Source organism: Sphaeramia orbicularis, chromosome 12 (assembly GCF_902148855.1).
Source record: "Sphaeramia orbicularis chromosome 12, fSphaOr1.1, whole genome shotgun sequence".
NCBI lineage: Eukaryota > Metazoa > Chordata > Actinopteri > Kurtiformes > Apogonidae > Sphaeramia > Sphaeramia orbicularis.
In genome coordinates, this window is record NC_043968.1 from 33,766,363 (window position 1) to 33,784,338 (window position 17,976).

Consider the following 17,976-nt stretch of genomic DNA (forward strand, 5'->3'; position numbering starts at 1 on the left):
CTGTGGCTTTTCTGGAAACATGCAACATAATAAACATGCTGATTCGCTGAGAAAACTACTGTGTCTCTCATTTTATAGCTGAAAGTCTCACTTCCAAATAAGGCACAGTTTATAATGAATTAAACACCAGGAGAGATGAATCGTTTTATTCAACTGAAATGGTTTACTAGTTGCAAAGTTGTTCTTTGGTGCACTGGGATGTAAAGAGTACTGTCTGGTGTTCAAAAAATCATAAAAAATTACAACTTTGACTTACTTTTCCCAAAATGTAACCAGATCTATTCTGGCTCACCGGCAATCTATAAACCCAATTCGGTATGAATTCAACCAATAGTTTTGCTGCTACAGACATGTGAAATTTCACCCATTATAAGTAAATGGAAAAAAATGTTTTTTAAAAATTCATAAAAAAATTTGAACTTTAACCTACTTTTCCCAAATGTAACCAGATCTGTTCTGGGTCACTGGCAATCTATAAATCCAATTTGATATATATTCAACAGTGGTGGGCCGTCAGGGCCTGCAAGGCTTTCTCTCTGGCCTAAAAAAACAACTGAATCACAGAATGATGTTAATTATATTTTGTCCATGAATACTTACTAAATAATTCCAAATGGTCTGTCCGCTTCCTTTCATAGTTTTTCCCCTGGTTGTGCTGCCTCCAGACCTGTATTTTCATATTAAAGCATCTAACCAATCACATTTCAGCCATCATTTGTTGCCAGGTAGGGTCAAAGTCAAAGAAATCTGCCTGGAGGCCCTCACAATCAGTTCTGCGGGCCCTCTAGCAAAACATAAGTCTCGATGAAACTGTTGTTTCAACCAATCAGATTTTGAGTTGGCAACACCAAGGCCCTCTAGCAGGTGTACAGTAACGTCAGCATATTCACACCCTGTGATTGGATAGTCAGAGAGCGTACTAGCCAAAGCTAGCAAACTGCACCTGTAGCGAGCTGCACAAACATAAGTATAGTTGTGTTGGTTTAATAGCTGTTTTGTCAAAACACAACGGCTGAAGGAGGAGAAGAAATGGATTTGGATGCAGATTCATTGTCAAAGCCATTTTCAAGATGGACTTTTCAAGAAAAGCTGGACATCGTTATGAAAGGTCGGACAGTTCTGAAGCTAGCAAACCCTAACCCTAACCAGGAAAAGGATTTGTCCGTCACTTTGACTCCACTAACTACGACCGGAACCCCCACAGATAATCTGTCCAACAGAATAGTTGAACTCTTTTTGAGGAAAGAAAGGAGGATGGATTTTGTGTACAGATAATCAGAATTTTTGGTGAGTAAAATGTTGCTATTTTCCTAAATAATATTGCAAGTTTATGAGGTTATTATTGATGCTTTTTTATGTCTGTTGCAGCTGTAGCTGCAGTAGGAGACTTGTGCACCCCGGGTTTGTTTATTCAGTAAAGGCATTTATTCTGGCAACACGAGCTGTCTATCCGCGATGCAACGGCTCTTTATACTGCATTTCTGCATAATACGATGGTTTTTATAACCATAAAATAGTTTTTGAGAGGTGGATTGATTCAGACGAAGCACTACTGAAGGTGTAAGTGTGAAATGCATGGTCCTCCAATGGTATTCAACCAAGTTTTGCTGCTACAGACATGTGAAATTTCACCCATTATAAGTAAATGGGAAAAAAAAGATTTTAAAAATTCATTAAAAAATTTGAACTTTAACCTACTTTTCCCAAAATGTAAAGACATTTATTCTGGGTCGCTGGCAATCTGTAAACCCAATTTGGTATGAATTCAACCCACAGTTGTGCTGCTAAAGTGTTAACAAACAAACAAACCAAACCAAAAAGAATACCCCTTGCCTCCCCTTCGGGGGCAGAGTAATAAAGTTACAACAAGAGCAGTGTGAATTTTAGGTGCACTTTCCAAATTGACATAAATAACCCATTAAATCCTGCACTCATTAGCTCCTATTTATTTATTTATTTATTTATTTATTTATTTATTTATTTTTTACTGCATGCTGTTACTTGGACATTTGCTACTAAATACTACACCATCAAGTGTTTCTTGTTGGCCAGTATAGTGCAAATATTTATGTATTTTATCTCTGCTACTCCATGCCATATATTGCAGATCCATCAGAAGTATCGTCACATTTTATCCGCCTACCATTAGCCATTCTAGGCAGTTTTGCTCAGTCAGTGTTAGCAATGGCATATTGAATAAGAAAACAACACACTAAATCTTTAATTTGAAACCATAAGACCCCGCTTCATTTATAATCAAACCATGGACGTTGTTGTTGAATCTTTTATGGAAACCTTTGCAATTACAAGGGGAGACTGCGAATTATGCAGTATGTGATGTTGACTTCTGCTCCCTGTTCCGGCTTCATTCCACAGCACCAGGTGGAGAAAAGGAGGAGGGAGGATGGACATAGATAGAAAGAGAAAGACAGAAGGAGGGATGGAGGAGATTGACGTTTGGGTTCTTTTTGGGTTTCTTTGTCTCGATGTGAAACCACGTGAAGCGCTGACAGAAATGTGACAGATATCTGCAATGTCAAAAACTGGCAGGCTTGCACACATTCTAATTTGTCAGGTGAGACAGTGTTTTGGTAGCGTGGGAGGTGTGGTGCACTTGTGTGCGCTTGTCTTCCTGTGCACATGTGATTGAAAGTGTATGTGCATAATGCATGTTCATAGACATCGGGTTGTCTCTGCTTTTCCTGCCGGCTCTCTGTACCTTCCTGTCAGTTCAGCTTGTCATTCTAGCATCAATAAAGAGAAACTTTTTCTTTCTTTTTATTCAGTTTAAAATTTGTCATGCTTTTCTCGAACAGGGGAAATGGGCAGAAAGGGAGGCAGAAAACTGCAGCAACAGTCGACAGGGTTTTAGAGCATGTTTGACAGGAAACGCTGTGCATTGGAACAGAGAGATTTCACAACGTTAACAAGGATTATTTTTCAAGGCTTTTTTGGGTTCATGTTAGAACTGTTGGGAGGGTAAAAGAGTGGAGGAACGAGGAACAGTGAGTGAAAAGAACACGAGACAAAAGTTGAGAGTGTGATTCCTGACTAAACCTGTAGTTCGTACATAGGTGAGGTGATTGAAAATTGACAATTGAACAACCTTTACCAGGCAATACATTCCACAAGAGGCAGCTGGAAGAACCAAACAAAAGTTATGGAGACAGGAAAGAGAGTCGAAACAACATTAATCATAACCAAAATAGGTTTAGGCCAGAAAAATAAAGTTATGCTGCTGTTGCTGCAGCTACAGTGGTTGCATCCTGTTCACTCATGACTCAATAATCACAATCCAATAAGTTAGGGGACTTGCTTTAGACAGAATAGTCTATCCCTGTCTATACGAAGACGGTTTCAGTTGTATCCGCAAATGTTTTGTATCAGATAGGCCTTTTGTCCACACGAAACCGGTGTTTTCAGTCACTGAAATTGCAGCTTTTTGAAACCTGGTCGCAGAGTGGATAAATTTGAAAACACCAGTTTCACGTCTTCGTCTGTATGACCAAACTGCAACTTTTCTAAAATGATGATGTCATAGCCCCACCCTCTCTAACCTTTCATCCCAGAAGCAAGACACCACTTCACAACAACAATGGCAGACTAAAGAGTAGTGCTCATGTTACAACAGCTATTGAGCTGATTGGAAATATTGAATCCAAATCTTTGGCTGTTCTTTCATTACAATGAGCAACAAACAACCATAGCTAACAATGTGCACTACATGCACTTGGATCTACTGCAGAGAGGGGTAACCAGAATGAAATACTGGATCAGACCCGATGGAACCAAGCATATTTTATGTGGATGTTCCATGTCTTCTTCTCCGATTTTTTTACAACACCACATACAGGCCTGGTATTTGTACAACGTTGTTTTCAGTGGTTTCATGTGAACGCAGATATTTCCTGAAATGACTCTGTGTTTATGGAGCACTTCTTTGAAGACGACCAAAAAAAAAAAGATTGGATAGGAAAAGATGCAGTTTTTGTGGACATGGCCCTAAATTAAACAGCACAGGTTGGTAAATTGTGACACGTTCCAAAGACTTTATCGTACAACTGCTGAAACAAACTGTTGCATTATTAGGCTGTGTTGCAACCTCAAAAGTTGGAGTTGGAAATGGCATCACACCAAGCAACAAGCTGAACAATCAATACCAATCTAGTCAGGTTTGCAACTGTCTAAAAGTTTAAAACGATGCATTGTGCTGTATTTTCATGGATGCATTATTAAAAGAATGGTACTACCACTTACGTCACCCATTGGCCACTCACTGCATTGGTGCAAAAATAAATAAATAAATAAGTCAATAATAATTACAATCCTCTGTGATCGTCAGACAGAACACCCACATCTGACATTACTATTATAACATATAATAACTCTATTTGTTATGACTTTTTTTTCACATGGAGGATTTAAATATCTTAAACTTTGTGGTGCCAAGAAAACAGATGAAGAGAGAGTAAAATATGTGAAGTCCCTGCAGTATACTATTGGTCTGAGTGGAAGGGGGCAAGTAAGAGGTGAAATGCAAGCTCATAACATGTAGATAACCTCAAGTCAGAAACATTTTGGTGTACATGTCAGTAAGCAAGTTTTTTTGGTAAAAGGACACCGTTTTACAGTCTGATATTCAGTTTTAATAATGCATCCATGGTTACTTTACAGATCCAAACACAGTGACATTGGTAGTATATCTACAGATGAGAGGTTGCAAGGTACTCAACTGATTTAATGAGCTACAACTATGACAGACGTTTTAAATAACATTTTAATTTATTTCTTCAATTAGAGTGCAGTACTTTCATTTACGTCAACTGCATAAGGTAGAAAGCCTTTATGGAGCCAAGTCCTCACTTGTCATTCACTCTAGTCATATATTGGACAACACCTTGTTTTGATCTGCTTCTGTTTATTCCACTGTGCTGTTAATAAAACACTTCCTTAACCATTTCTAATGAAAAGTCCTTTAATGTTTCTGTAGGACCATCTGGTGGAGCTTGTAAGTTTCTGCAAACTACACTTTGGCTGAAACATTAACACACAAATCCTCAGTGACTGAAAGTGAACAGCAAAGTGTAGAAAATAGTATGATTATATTGGTGAGAATATTAAATCAGTGTTGTTGAAACTGACATATAGAAGCACCGGTAGCCTTATGTTTTTCTCTGGCCTGTGTTTGGGGTCTGGCCTTTATTTTTTTGTGACCAAAGACATGCCTTAATTTTGTCACCCAGTTTTTATTTGAGGAAATATAGCATTTACCACAACTTTGTCTACTGTTTTGAAGTCCACATTGGTGTTCCAGGTTGTTATTCCAACTTCCCAGTTTATATGGGAGTAAATCCCTCCAGCATGTTCATGTCTTCTAAAGGCTGCATCCCCAGTTAACAGACCAGCACATCCTCAACCAGTTTGTAACAAAACATGATGCAGGATGTATGTATTACAGATCTAATAAAAAACTGCTTACAACAAGTGGGACCAGGCACAACAAACCCTGCCCCTCGCACATATTGTAGCTTATTTTGGCATCAATCCAGCTGATGACATCATGTCTATGCGTGTGCTGATGTCAGCATATAAATTGCTTCTATATATGTGCCAAGTTTGAAGTAAATTGAAACCAAAAAAAATTTGACCTTTTTATTATTATTATTATTTTTCTGAGAAAAAAGTCAGAATTCTGAGATTAAAATCAGTATTCTGAGAAGTTAGAATTCTGAGATTAAAGTCAGAATTCTGACTTTTTTTTGCAGAACTCCTCCTTTTTTTTCTTACTTTCAGGGAGAGTGTCACTCGCTTTATGACATGCGGGAGTACAGCAGGCTGACATAATGATGGATCTAGGTGACTTTTTATGCATCTGTGGGGTTCTGGCAGAAGCCATTTTCACTATTAGATGAGCAGATGGGAGTTTTGCTTGTTGTTTTGCTTGTATTAGAGGCAGGAGAAGTAAGTGCTAAGTGGCTAATGGTTCTCGGTCAGATTGTCATCATTGTGAATTGAAGGCCCGGTGTTCTTCATCGCGGGAAGGTAAGTTTATTTTCCAGTGGAATAATAGTGTGAAATAAAATAGTGTGGAAGTCCTCAGTAAACAGGAAGAGCTATTGTAGATTTTCATGTGTGTATCCATTTTCTTTACTCACTAGCATGCCTACTAATGCTGATATAGCTAGCTTAAGCACAGCTCTGTATGCATTAACATTAGCTAGCACCTAGGCGCTCACTGGCATGCTATTGAAAAAAGTCAGAATTCTGACTTTTTTCTCAGAATTCTGACTTTTTTCTCAGACTAATAATAATAATAATAATAATAATAATAATAATAATAATAATAATAATAATGATAAAAATAGAGGATGTTTTTTTTTTTTTTTCAGTGGCCCTAATCCTCTTCCGTACCTTTGGGCGATGGAGTAACAAAGGGTTTCTGTTGAACAACTGCAGTCTTAAAATCCAACCCAGATAACCCTGGTGACATCATCTGGCAACATTTCTAAATGTGATGAAAAAGCTTCACCACATCACATAAAACAACTGGTCTCTGGCTGACCTAACCTGGCGAAATGCCCATTAAAAGGCATTTTCCAATGTGAGAACTTGTGTGAACCTGTGCTGAATTTAATTGAGTGAATAGCTGGGTCACTTCCCATTCAATCCACTTAACCCAGGAAGTGGACATTCAAACCATAAGAAAATCCCCATCAGAAAGTTATTTAATATTCAATCTATAAAGGCATTATTGAGACAGAGTAGCGCTCTTATCTCCCAGTAAATGAATTACAGTTTCAATTTGCATGTTGAGTGAATTGAACTGAAAGAGCCGCAGACTCAGAGGGTCCAACACAGCTGTGGTGTGCTTCCTGATAACCAGCCTGCCAATCCAGGATTTAGGAAAAGCTACATTTACACTTATGCAGGAAAAAAAAGATCTACATTTGCTTTCTAGGTGTGTAGATCTGACAGAAGTCTCTGGCACCAGGTTTTGAACACAGAGCCATAAACAACAGACTTGTGTTGAAATTATTCACATCAATCGCACTGAACTGGTCAGATTGGAGAAAACAAGGGGTGTGTGATTCAATTTCCAACCAGCATTGCATATGCAGCCTACCTCAAATGCAGCACATGTGCTACAGACTGGACTCAGATGTGTGCCAGCAGCCAGACCTGGTTGACCGTGGTGTAGCGCAGACCTCATCTTTCCACTGCTGCTTCAACAGATGCGGTCAGACTTGAAAAAACCTGCAGTACCGGGTTTGTTTGCTACTTGAACACAGCGTGTCTCTAATACTGAACTGTGTGAGTTGTGGTCGGAAAGTCAGACCTGATTTTTCCCCCCTTTTCTTTACTTGTCTGTACAACTTCAAAGAAAAACAAATGAAAAATAATGAAGCACTGACTTTAGATACCGAATCGAGCGTGGAAAGGAGAGAGAGAGCACAGAAATTAGGCGGTGACATGTGTGATTGTAGCTTTGACAGAGTGAAAGAATAAAGAGGGAGATAATTAGTGTGTTTATGCAAAAAAGAGGTTTACAAAACAGATGAATAGAGAAATAGAGAGACAGAGAGATGTGGGGGTGGAGAGAATATAAAGAGGGAAAGTGAGAATGGAATACAAAAAAGCAGCAGAGAAAAGGAGTCTCTGTGAGTGTGTGTGTGTTTGTGTGTGAACACCAGGTGTGTATCTGCTGTCCCCAAGGTCCTTCTAGCTGTCTTTTCCTATTGATTAGCTCATATTGATCTGGCCCTGCACGTCTGACACACACGCACACTCACACACACACACACACACACACACACACACACACACGCACACACACACACCTACGCACACACACACACACACCTACGCACGCACACAGCATGGTTCACTTGATTTAGCCAGGCTTTGACACAGAGGACATGAGGGTACATTGTTAACACACATGCCAGCATACACACACACACACACACACACACACACACATGTGCACACACACACACACACACACACACGCACACACACACACACACAATCCTCCTATCATTTGGCCTCTTAAAATGACAACCCTCTTCTCACACACACGTCAAACACTCACTCTGCCTGTTTGCTCATGTGCACTCGATGTCTGGCAAACAGGCAGCGAAACAATGAGAATGTATGAGACAGATTGTCAGAAGAAACTCAGTGTCTTGTACAAACATGATAAATCATCATAGAATCTGCTTTCCTGGAAATGGTTAGACTTTCCTCTTAGTTCCAAATGTACCAGTTCATATTTGAGCTTGTCAAGATCAGGTGAACTTGGATGACACAACTAACGGCTCCAACCAATTTTAATTGAACCATTCGGAAAATATTTCAAGTGTTTTGTTTGGGTTTTTTTTGTCATGTGAAGGACAAATATTAGTTGTCAGCTATGGTCAAGTGCTGCATCAATAGCCTGATGGCAGCAGCTGAAATAAGATGGTTTGTGACTCGAGGGTCAATGATGCAAATACTCTGACTGACTGAAGTTCAAGTACAGCTGACAACCTATGTCATTGTCATAGAAATGGTTTTGTTTGGTCATTTGGTTGTCTTTTTGTGTTCATTTGTGTTTCTTTTGTGATATTGTTTCATTTATGTTCTTTATAAGTTAAATTATTTTCTACTGTTAGTTGGGGCCATTTTGAACAGGACTCCATGATCAACATGACCCTGTATCTACATGAGACTGTCCTTGATAAATAAAGCATTACTTAAATTATTTATGCAGATATTTGTACACCTAATAAGTAATGAATGAATGAAAGAATTTCAGACATATAAAAAGATAGTGCTGTCAAACGGTTAAAATTTTTAATCAAATTAATCACAGAGTTAATGTAGATTAATTTAGACTAATCACAATAAATATCATTCATTTTTAATCTATGTTAATCATGTTTCATTTTGCAAGAAGGGAATATATATGCACTTAAAGCTGCGGGAGACTTTCGTCACCAATTTTTCATCAAATCTGTCCAACCTCAGTCATAGCCCAAGTATCATGAATCTGTAAGTCTTTCTGTGATTACTCACCTGAATCTCTTCCCTCACGATGAACAATTTCGAAGTGTACTCCACCATAAACAAACCATGTGTTTATAAACAGAGCCGGTAGGTAACTTGGGCATCTTCGGAATTTTGTCACGACGTGCATTGTGGGAAGCTGAGGTTCGCGCAGCCGACTGGCAGCGGCAGTGCAACCATATGATATCAAATGGCCGCAACAAAAACGACACAGAAACGTCGTGTTTGTAGCATCTGCCCCTGCCAGGCGGAGCTCCGCTTGCTCCACTTCCCTCCAGCCGTTTCTGTGTCATGTTTGTTGCAGCCATATGATATCACATGGTGACACTGCTGCTGCCAGTCAGCTGCACGAACCTCCCCTTCCCACAATGCACGTCGCGACAAAATTTCGAAGATGCCCGAGTTACCTACTGGCTCTGTTTTTAAACAAATGAATTGTTTATGGTGGAGTACACTTAGAAATTGTTCACCCTGAGGGAAGAGATTCAGGTGAGGAATCACAGAAACACTTACAGATCCATGATACTCAGGCTATGACTGGGGTTTGACAGATCTGATGAAAAATTGGTGACGAAAGTCTCCCACAGCTTTAACATGTTTGCCACAAGCTGGGCAACACCTTAGACGAAGTGCTAGAAATTAATCCCCGACTAATGTATGCTTTGTGTTAATGTGGTATTTTAAGATGGAAGTGCTTCGGTGAAAAGAAAACTCTTTCCTACAGAGTGTGCTTAATACTTTATGTCCGTCACTACTGGATCAACTGCCCATTTGCACATGTGCGATGGTAACTCTACTTGGACAAACTGCCCCAAATGCGTTGTCAGAGATGTTCAGAGGCATTCTGCACTGCAGATGGGTTAACTGCATTAAAATTTTTAATCAGATTAATCATGATGATGGATTAATCTGTGTTAACACGTTTATTTTGACATCCCTATAAAAACACAATAGAACCACCAACAAAAGCCAATGAAGCCAATGCCCAAAGCAAATTATATACATTAGAACCAAAAGAAAAAAAAATTCAATTATACAAAATAAATACTTATCACAATTTTAGTGTTATTTACAAACCTGAAAAGGCCTGGTAAGTAATATAATTAATATTTACTTAAATATTCAAAAGGCAGTATGGTGGTGCAGTGGTTACTACTGTGGCCTCCCAGTATCTGTGTGGTCCATGTTCGCTTCCTCGAAAATTAGTCGACACAGAGAAAAGGTGTCGACTATGCTTATCATTTTGAGTAATTGATTATTTGTGCACATCTCTGGTAGTTATCACAAATACTTCTGATAAGACAATGATGTAATAATTGTGACATGTTGAAGTGTGAATACAGGACAGTCTCACGTCCTTCAAAACTAGACAAAACTCAGTCAAGGTGCCCTTGAGCAAAACACCTCTCCTCCAGCTGCTCCAGATCAGCTCAGTGGAAGCTGCAGAAGACTGAGTTTGTTCGGGGCACATCCCAGTGTGACTGTGAGGAGCTGTGTGAAGGTGATGCTGATGAAGAGTATGTAAGAGACACAGACAGAATAATGTGAAAGAGCTGGGAACAAGGCCCATGCACTGAAAATGCCACATGAAACTGTGTGGACACATTTCCTGCTCATCAGCACTGCTCTAATGAGGGGGTTTGACTTGTGTCAGGACCAGAATGACGCATGATGGGATGTGGTGGCAGGTGCCCTGACATCTATCAATATGTATACCCACATTTATACACACCACACACAGATACAGTCTTACATCTTTTTTATTTGCCCTTCATCCGGGCTTTTGCTAGACTTCCTTTTTCTCTCTTTGTCTCTGAATCAGAAGAAACGTCACTGTCTGTCTCTGCCTTTAGTCTTTTGTGCACATCCAGACACACATACACAAATACAGTACGTGTACAGACACACAAACACCTGCAACCTTGGAGACAGACACACAGGCATAGGCTGTCTGTGCTGCTGTGATGGCTCCGAGCTGTCAAAACATCCTTGCTTTCTCACTCTCTCTCTTTCACCAAAACAGCCTGACTGAGCTTGTCTATGCAGGTTCAGAGGCTGCAGACTCTGTCTTTCTTTCTTAGCATCTTGTTTTTTGCTCCAAATGATTTGCCTACAAGAAGCTGCACTGACATGGTAAAATATGCCAAAATCTTTTTTTGTGTATTACTTAAGTCATTTAAATATAAAGGAGAAAAGTACTGCTATAAACAAAACAGTATGTACAGGATGTACAATACGCACCACTATTAGCCTGTCAGTGTCTTTTTGTGATCTGCAACAGACATGTAAAAACAACATCCAAACTGGTCTTTTCAAGTTAAAAGTTGTCTGACTGATGAAAATGTCTGCATCTCTTTTCTGCATCTCTATTCCTTTTGTATCCATTAGAGGTCTATAAAATATCTGCTCAACAGTTAGACAGTCATAGCTCAGTTACTCCGTCAAAAATCCTCCAAGGTTAAAGATAAATCGCTGTTTTCTGGCACTGGTTAACATACAAAAAAACAACTGTGTATTGGACCATCACAGCTTTGTTATTTGGCTAAATCTTGGCTTGTTAACTCTCCACCATACATATTACCGTATTTTCCGGACTATAAGTTGCACTTTTTTTCATAGTTTGGCCGGGGGTGCGACTTATACTCTGGAGCGACTTATATGTGAAATTATTAATACATTATTATATAATTTCACATGTTCGTTATTTTCACACTGACAACTGCAAGAGGGCGCTCTAGGCTTGTGTACCTGTACCTGCTACTTCTGTACCACTGAAAATTTTAAATTTCAACATTACCGATAACTTATAAAGACAACTGAGAAGGGCTGAAAAAAATGCCAGCAAAAAGAAAATCATATTCTGCAGATTACAAGCTGCAAGTAGTGAAATATGCAGCCGAAAACGGTAATCAAGCAGCAGAAAGAAAGTTTGGAGTGAGTGAGAAACTTGTGAGGGACTGGCGAAAAGCGGAGGTTACTCTTACTGCAATGAAGAAAACAAAAAAAAGCTAATCGCAGGCTAAAAGCTAGGTGGCCACAGCTAGGGGAACGAGTTCACACATGGGTGCTTGAACAACGTGCTACCGGGAGAGGCTTGTCAACAGTGCAGTTGCGTCTCCATGCACAGGTAGTTGCCAAGGAGATGAATATAAATGACTTTGCGGGAGGACCTTCTTGGTGTTACCACTTCATGCAATGCAACCGCCTCTCTATCAGAGCAAGGACAACGAAGTCCCAAAAACTGCCAGCAGACTTCCAAGCCAAGGGCAACAGTTTCCGTGAGTTCGTTGAAAGGCATGTAACTGAGCATAACGTGACACCGGATCATATTATTAACATGGACAAGATCCCCCTCACCTTTGTGTTACGTTAGCATATCATAACCTTATTCGGCCTGTTGTTCTCTAATCCATTATTATTTTAAATTGCCTTTCAAGATGAAATGTCTGTTCTTGGTCTCGGATTTTATCAAACAAATTTCCCCCAAAAATGCGACTTATAGTCCAGTGCAACTTATACATGTTTTTTGCTTCTTTATTATGCATTTTTTGGCTGGTGCGACTTATACTCTAGAGCGACTTATACTCCGAAAAATACGGTAGTTTGTTGTCATTCTTATTTTGATTTCAGTTGGAGGTCATACCAGGAGATGAAGGCGAAAAACAACACAGTCCATTATTTGTACAGGTTAATGACAATAGCCCCTTTTCCACCAACATTTCCATGAATTTATTTCACTGGGTAAAAGAATACCTGGTAATCTGCATGGTTTGTGTTTCCACCACACCTTAAAGTTCCACAATTTATTCAAATGAAGCTAATGACATATGAGAGAGTGGTAAAAAAAAAAAAAAGCTCTACACCTACACCTCCAGTGCAGTCGGTGTTGGTAAGAAGAAGTTGGAAGGCCAAACAAGCACGATCACACCATAAATAGTAACCGACAAGTCTGCATCATCGTTTGTGTGACACATTACACCAGGATGGTCAATGCACAAGTTCTTCTGTTGTTCCTTGTGTTTTACTGCATCACACATAAAACCATGCAATCTGGATAAAAAAGACGTGGGAGGATGAGGATGAAAACTTTTCTGAAAAATATCTGGTGTGTGCATCGTTAGTATTGAAAATGGCAATGGGGAAATATCCTTTTCTATAAATATGGCTAAAGATGCACACTGTGTTCCACCAATCAGCGTTCTTCAGCACACAGCCCCACCCCTCAAGAATTCTGGGGAGTCTGAAATGTCCTTCCCCTCTACTTTTTTCAAGGAAAGTTTGCAGTCAGTACAGTTTTTTGGTGGAAGTTTTTCAAAATCCAAGGTAAATGATATGGCTTTTTTTTTCTTTTTAACCTCTTTTACAATGTCTAACTTTACAGAATTATTCTTCAGCTTGAAATATATAATCATGGTATGGACCTCTAATAATCAAAAAGAACACAAACTATCAAAAAGGACATAAACTTGTCCTATTACTTCAAATGCTAAAAACTCAAATAAACTTAGCAGTAGGTCAGAACTGGCCACTAGTACTTTTTTCATACAATTGTTGATGACATCAGCCTGTCCCACCCCAGTCAGCTGTCATTTAGAACCATATATATCATTCATTCAGCCTGCTCTACATAGACTGTTCTACACATCTGTGAAAAATAATCCCAGACCTCCTCTTGAATTAAGCAGAAATCTGCACACAGGTGTAAGTGCTCTTTGTTTATTCATTCAACTGATGAATCCCAGGCTCTGTGGGGTTTTCTGAACTCTGTAGTCTGTCTGCATCGAGCTTGTGCAGATGCTCCAGACCAGAACATCACACAAGTTACAATGGTGGTAAATGGTGAAATCTAACGTCAGTGTCCTGATGGAGATGTAAATGTCCCATGTTGTGAGTATAAAACACATTTAGTCTACAGTTAGTATATTGTGAATTTAGCACACAACAAAGAACAAGAAAAGTTTGAGGGATTTCATTTCCTTGTGACACGTGGCTCTTTGGTAAAATATATCTGTGAATATTTACATCTTTTTCTTTTCTATACTCTGTCCTGTCTATCCGTCTCTCTTTCACACACAAACAGAGTGCTGTGTGTTTGGCCTGCAGGGTTTGCACAGCAGGGAGGAATCAACCGTATGGCAGACATGAGGACGGAGCCAAATCTGCCTCGTACACATGGTGTGTGGCTGCGCTGCGCTGTATGTGTGTGTACGTGTGTGTGTGTGTGTGTTTGCAGCTGAAGGCTTCCTGCTCTTAAATATATATCAGGGGCAGTGGTTGCCTAAAGGTGAAACTTGCACGGTTTTCACTGGAGCTCTTCTGATCTGATGAATGGAAACCACTCTCTATGTCTTGGTCAGCCACCGTCACTGTGCCCTTGAGCAAGGCACTTAAGCTGTTACTGCTTCAGCCTGACCTTCACATGGATATTTGCAGTAGAGACTGTGAAACAGAGAAATATTATGGATGTACACTGGACTCTTAAATGATAAATCTGGTTTATTTAATAATGAACAGAATATGCTTTATTAATATTATCGCAATTTTATTTAGTTTTGTAACCAATACTTCCCAAATCCAAAAAACTAATGCATGTGACAATAAATTCAAGTGATTACACTACATTTGAGCCTATTCTAAAGCATATAATCTCAGTAATGATGTTAATTAAGCATTAAACCGAAGCCCTGATCACACTAACATGAGTAATTTTATATACAAATATTTTCTTCCACCAATTAAAAAAAAAAATTCTGTTCAAACAAGCTTCATTTTACAACAGATCTCATAACGTAAAAACAACTACACACTAGTACAAATGCTTCGACAAACATTGGTTTTGTTGGACTTAAAACTGTGGACTAGACTAAAACTAGACGTAGGAGATGCAGAGGCTTTAATTTGTCATGAAATTGAGCAGGAACAACATGTTAAGTTATAAACTTAAGATACCTGAAGTGTTTGTTCTAGTTGTCAAAATGTACTCTTTATTATTACGCTGGTACAATCTGTGTCCTAAAGGTATCCACGCTGACCTCTGACTGCAGGTCATACACTGATTTACATGTCTGGATCTGATGTTCCAGGTGTACACAAAGCAATAACATATTTGCACAAAATAAGATGTGACTTCATTGTTTTCCAGTTTCCATTTTACCCCAAAACTGGGGTTTCAAATCCTGGAAACTGTTTTAACTCAGCTTTTATGGCTTTAAAAAAAACACCATTTACGTGTGAACAAGAAGCTCCACAGTAGAGAAAAATACCCCCATTTGTGTGGATGGGGCAATAGTTAGAAGATTATGTAAATATGAATATATTAATTTACTCATTTAACCATTTTATTGTCTCTAAAATGGACATAGCTAATAGCAATTTATTTTGAAAGTTGAAAAGCAATTATACACTAGTTAAATAAAGTATAAAAACTATTATAGGAACATGAAGCCCATTAAAGTAGCATAACTTCATTTAAAGTGTCGGCAATGTTTCGATATTTTTACTGCTTTACCTCCTCATCAGCCCTTTATAATCGCTCTCTTTAACAGACTTCAGGTTCTGTTGCCAAAAACAGTAATTCAGCCTCAGAGAACATGTTTGTTACCAACCTCCCGCTGCTTTGATTGGTTAGTTAGTTTGTTAGTTTGGATATGACCTAATGTTTTACTACACCAAAGTCACAAAATAAAGCTTGGTGGCTTGGAAGAGACTGATATACTGGCTTCAGCTCCTTGTTGAAAAGGGCTCATAATTATAAACCCCTTTGTCTTCCTAATGATCATGGCTAACATAGGATTTGACTTTGAAATTAGAAAATCATCGATAATCAAGGTACAATATAGAAAAAAATTGCATAGTTATGTGTTCAGGTATAAGTGTTCATTTATGTATATATAGAAAAGGTACCAATAGCTCCTATAGCCTGTTATTGTTCATACACAGATTTAAACTGTTGAAAAATCCTCCATATCCTTATTATAATTGAATCAGTTATGTGCACATGTCAAATACATTGGGGCGTGTAGTAAAAGTATACAAGTAAACACACACACACACACATACACATATATATATATATGTGTATATATATATATATATAAAACAAGTAAATTCCACCTGTCTATACTATATATGTAGTACAATTCCTGTATTTTGTATGTGAGTGTGACAAGTGTACATATGTGTTATACTGAAAGATGTCCATGTCACTAAGCAAGGGAAAAGCACGTTTCTGCATGCGTGTCCGTGTCATTGCATAGCGCCTGCATGACAATCTGCATGTAATTTAATTGTATGTGCGTGTTTGTATGCGAATGTGTGTTTATGTGTCGTGTACTGCGTTTGCTGCCAATATGTGGACACACATTGACTGCATGTGTATGAGAGTGTCTTGGCTCGTGTTGGTTTTGTCAGTGCATGAAAATCATTTATTCATGTTTCACTCACAGTTTGTGAGTGTGTGCGCCGCATACAGAGCTGTTTTTATTTAGCATTCACGGTCTGATGGATACTCTTTACTTAAAAGTCTAGCTAAAAGAAATCATCTCAACATCTAAGTTGTCTTTTTGCTTCCCTGTGCACCTTTTTTCACAGCACCTTTAACCCTTTCTTTCTCGTCTTTTTCACCTCATCTAAATATGTTTGTATCCATCTCCGCTCCTGAACCACGCTCTGTCTTGGTTGCCTAAATATCAGCGTTTCTTCATCGTCTTTGCTCTCATAACTCCTGTGTGTTGAAGTTAAATCACCGCGCAGCCTTTCTCACTGTGTGTGTGTGTGGAGGAAGGTTTTTAAAAATGCATATATTCTATAAGAGGGAGGAAGAAACAGAGCGTGGTGAAAAGAAAAATACCGCCTCTGTGTGTTGTGTCAGTTGAGCTGACATCTGATCTTGCTGAGTATGGTAAAGACGAAAGTGCTGAAAGTACTCTGTTTGTGGGGGGGATCTTGTGTGTGTGCGTTGTGGCCTGTATGTGTCCTCGTTTCTGTGTGGGTGGTAAAGGGAGGGAGTAAGGAAATCGGGTGTGTGTGAGTGCACTTAGTTTAAGTGTCAGCATGCCCTGTGTGTGTGTGTGTGTGTGTGTGTGTGTGTGTGTGTGTGTGTGTGTGACAAGCAGAGAGAAAAGAGGGGGAGTCGGACTGAAACAGAGGCTTAGAGATGGATGGCAGGGAGGCTGATGAAGGAGGAATAAAGGCGGTAAGACGGAGGAAATTTTGAAGACAACGCAGCAGAAAGAAGGAAGAATTAGCAGAAAATAGAGGAAAAAAAGGACATGAATTTTGGTTTAATATTATTTAAGGTATAAATGTTCCAATCCCAATCCAACTTTATTTATAAAGCACTTTAAAACAACTGCAGTGGACCAAAGTGCTGTACAGAAGAGTAATTAAAACCAAAATAGAAGAATTAAATACAGAATAGATTTAAAGACATAGAAACTGTACAAAAAAGAAAAAAGTGCTATACAGAAGAATAAATAAAACTCAAATAAAAAGAATAAAATACAAGAATAGATTAAAAAGCCATACTATTAAAAACAACAAAATAAATAAATAAAACAGATAAATAAGAACAATAAACCACTACCAAATAAAAACAATAGAATAAAGATAGTACCTTCAAACATCTCACATGGTTTCAAAAGCCAAGGAGAATATATTATGAATATGAACAGTGTATATTATAAATGCATGCTACTCCAAAACTCTTTCCATTATATATATATATTTTTTTTTCTCTTTGTCAGACGTAGAAAAGCATCAGCCTTTTTTTACTCAAACTGTAGTATAGATACTTGTGTAAAACAGTAGAAGTAGGGCTGGTCGATCTTTTGAAGTAGAATCTAGATCCACGATCTGAATTTCAATTTTCTCACCTCTTATTTAAAGGGTAATAATCCACCTAGAAGTTTTTCTCTAGTTTTCTTGGCT

At 38.7% G+C, this 17,976-nt stretch overlaps 1 protein-coding gene across 2 annotated transcripts in view; it reads right to left on the reverse strand.

Moving 5' to 3' along the window:
- wnt5b (wingless-type MMTV integration site family, member 5b) overlaps nucleotides 1-17,976 on the reverse strand; it is a 106,279-nt gene that overhangs the window by 43,698 nt on the left and 44,605 nt on the right. The gene's annotated exons all lie outside the window — the stretch shown is intronic.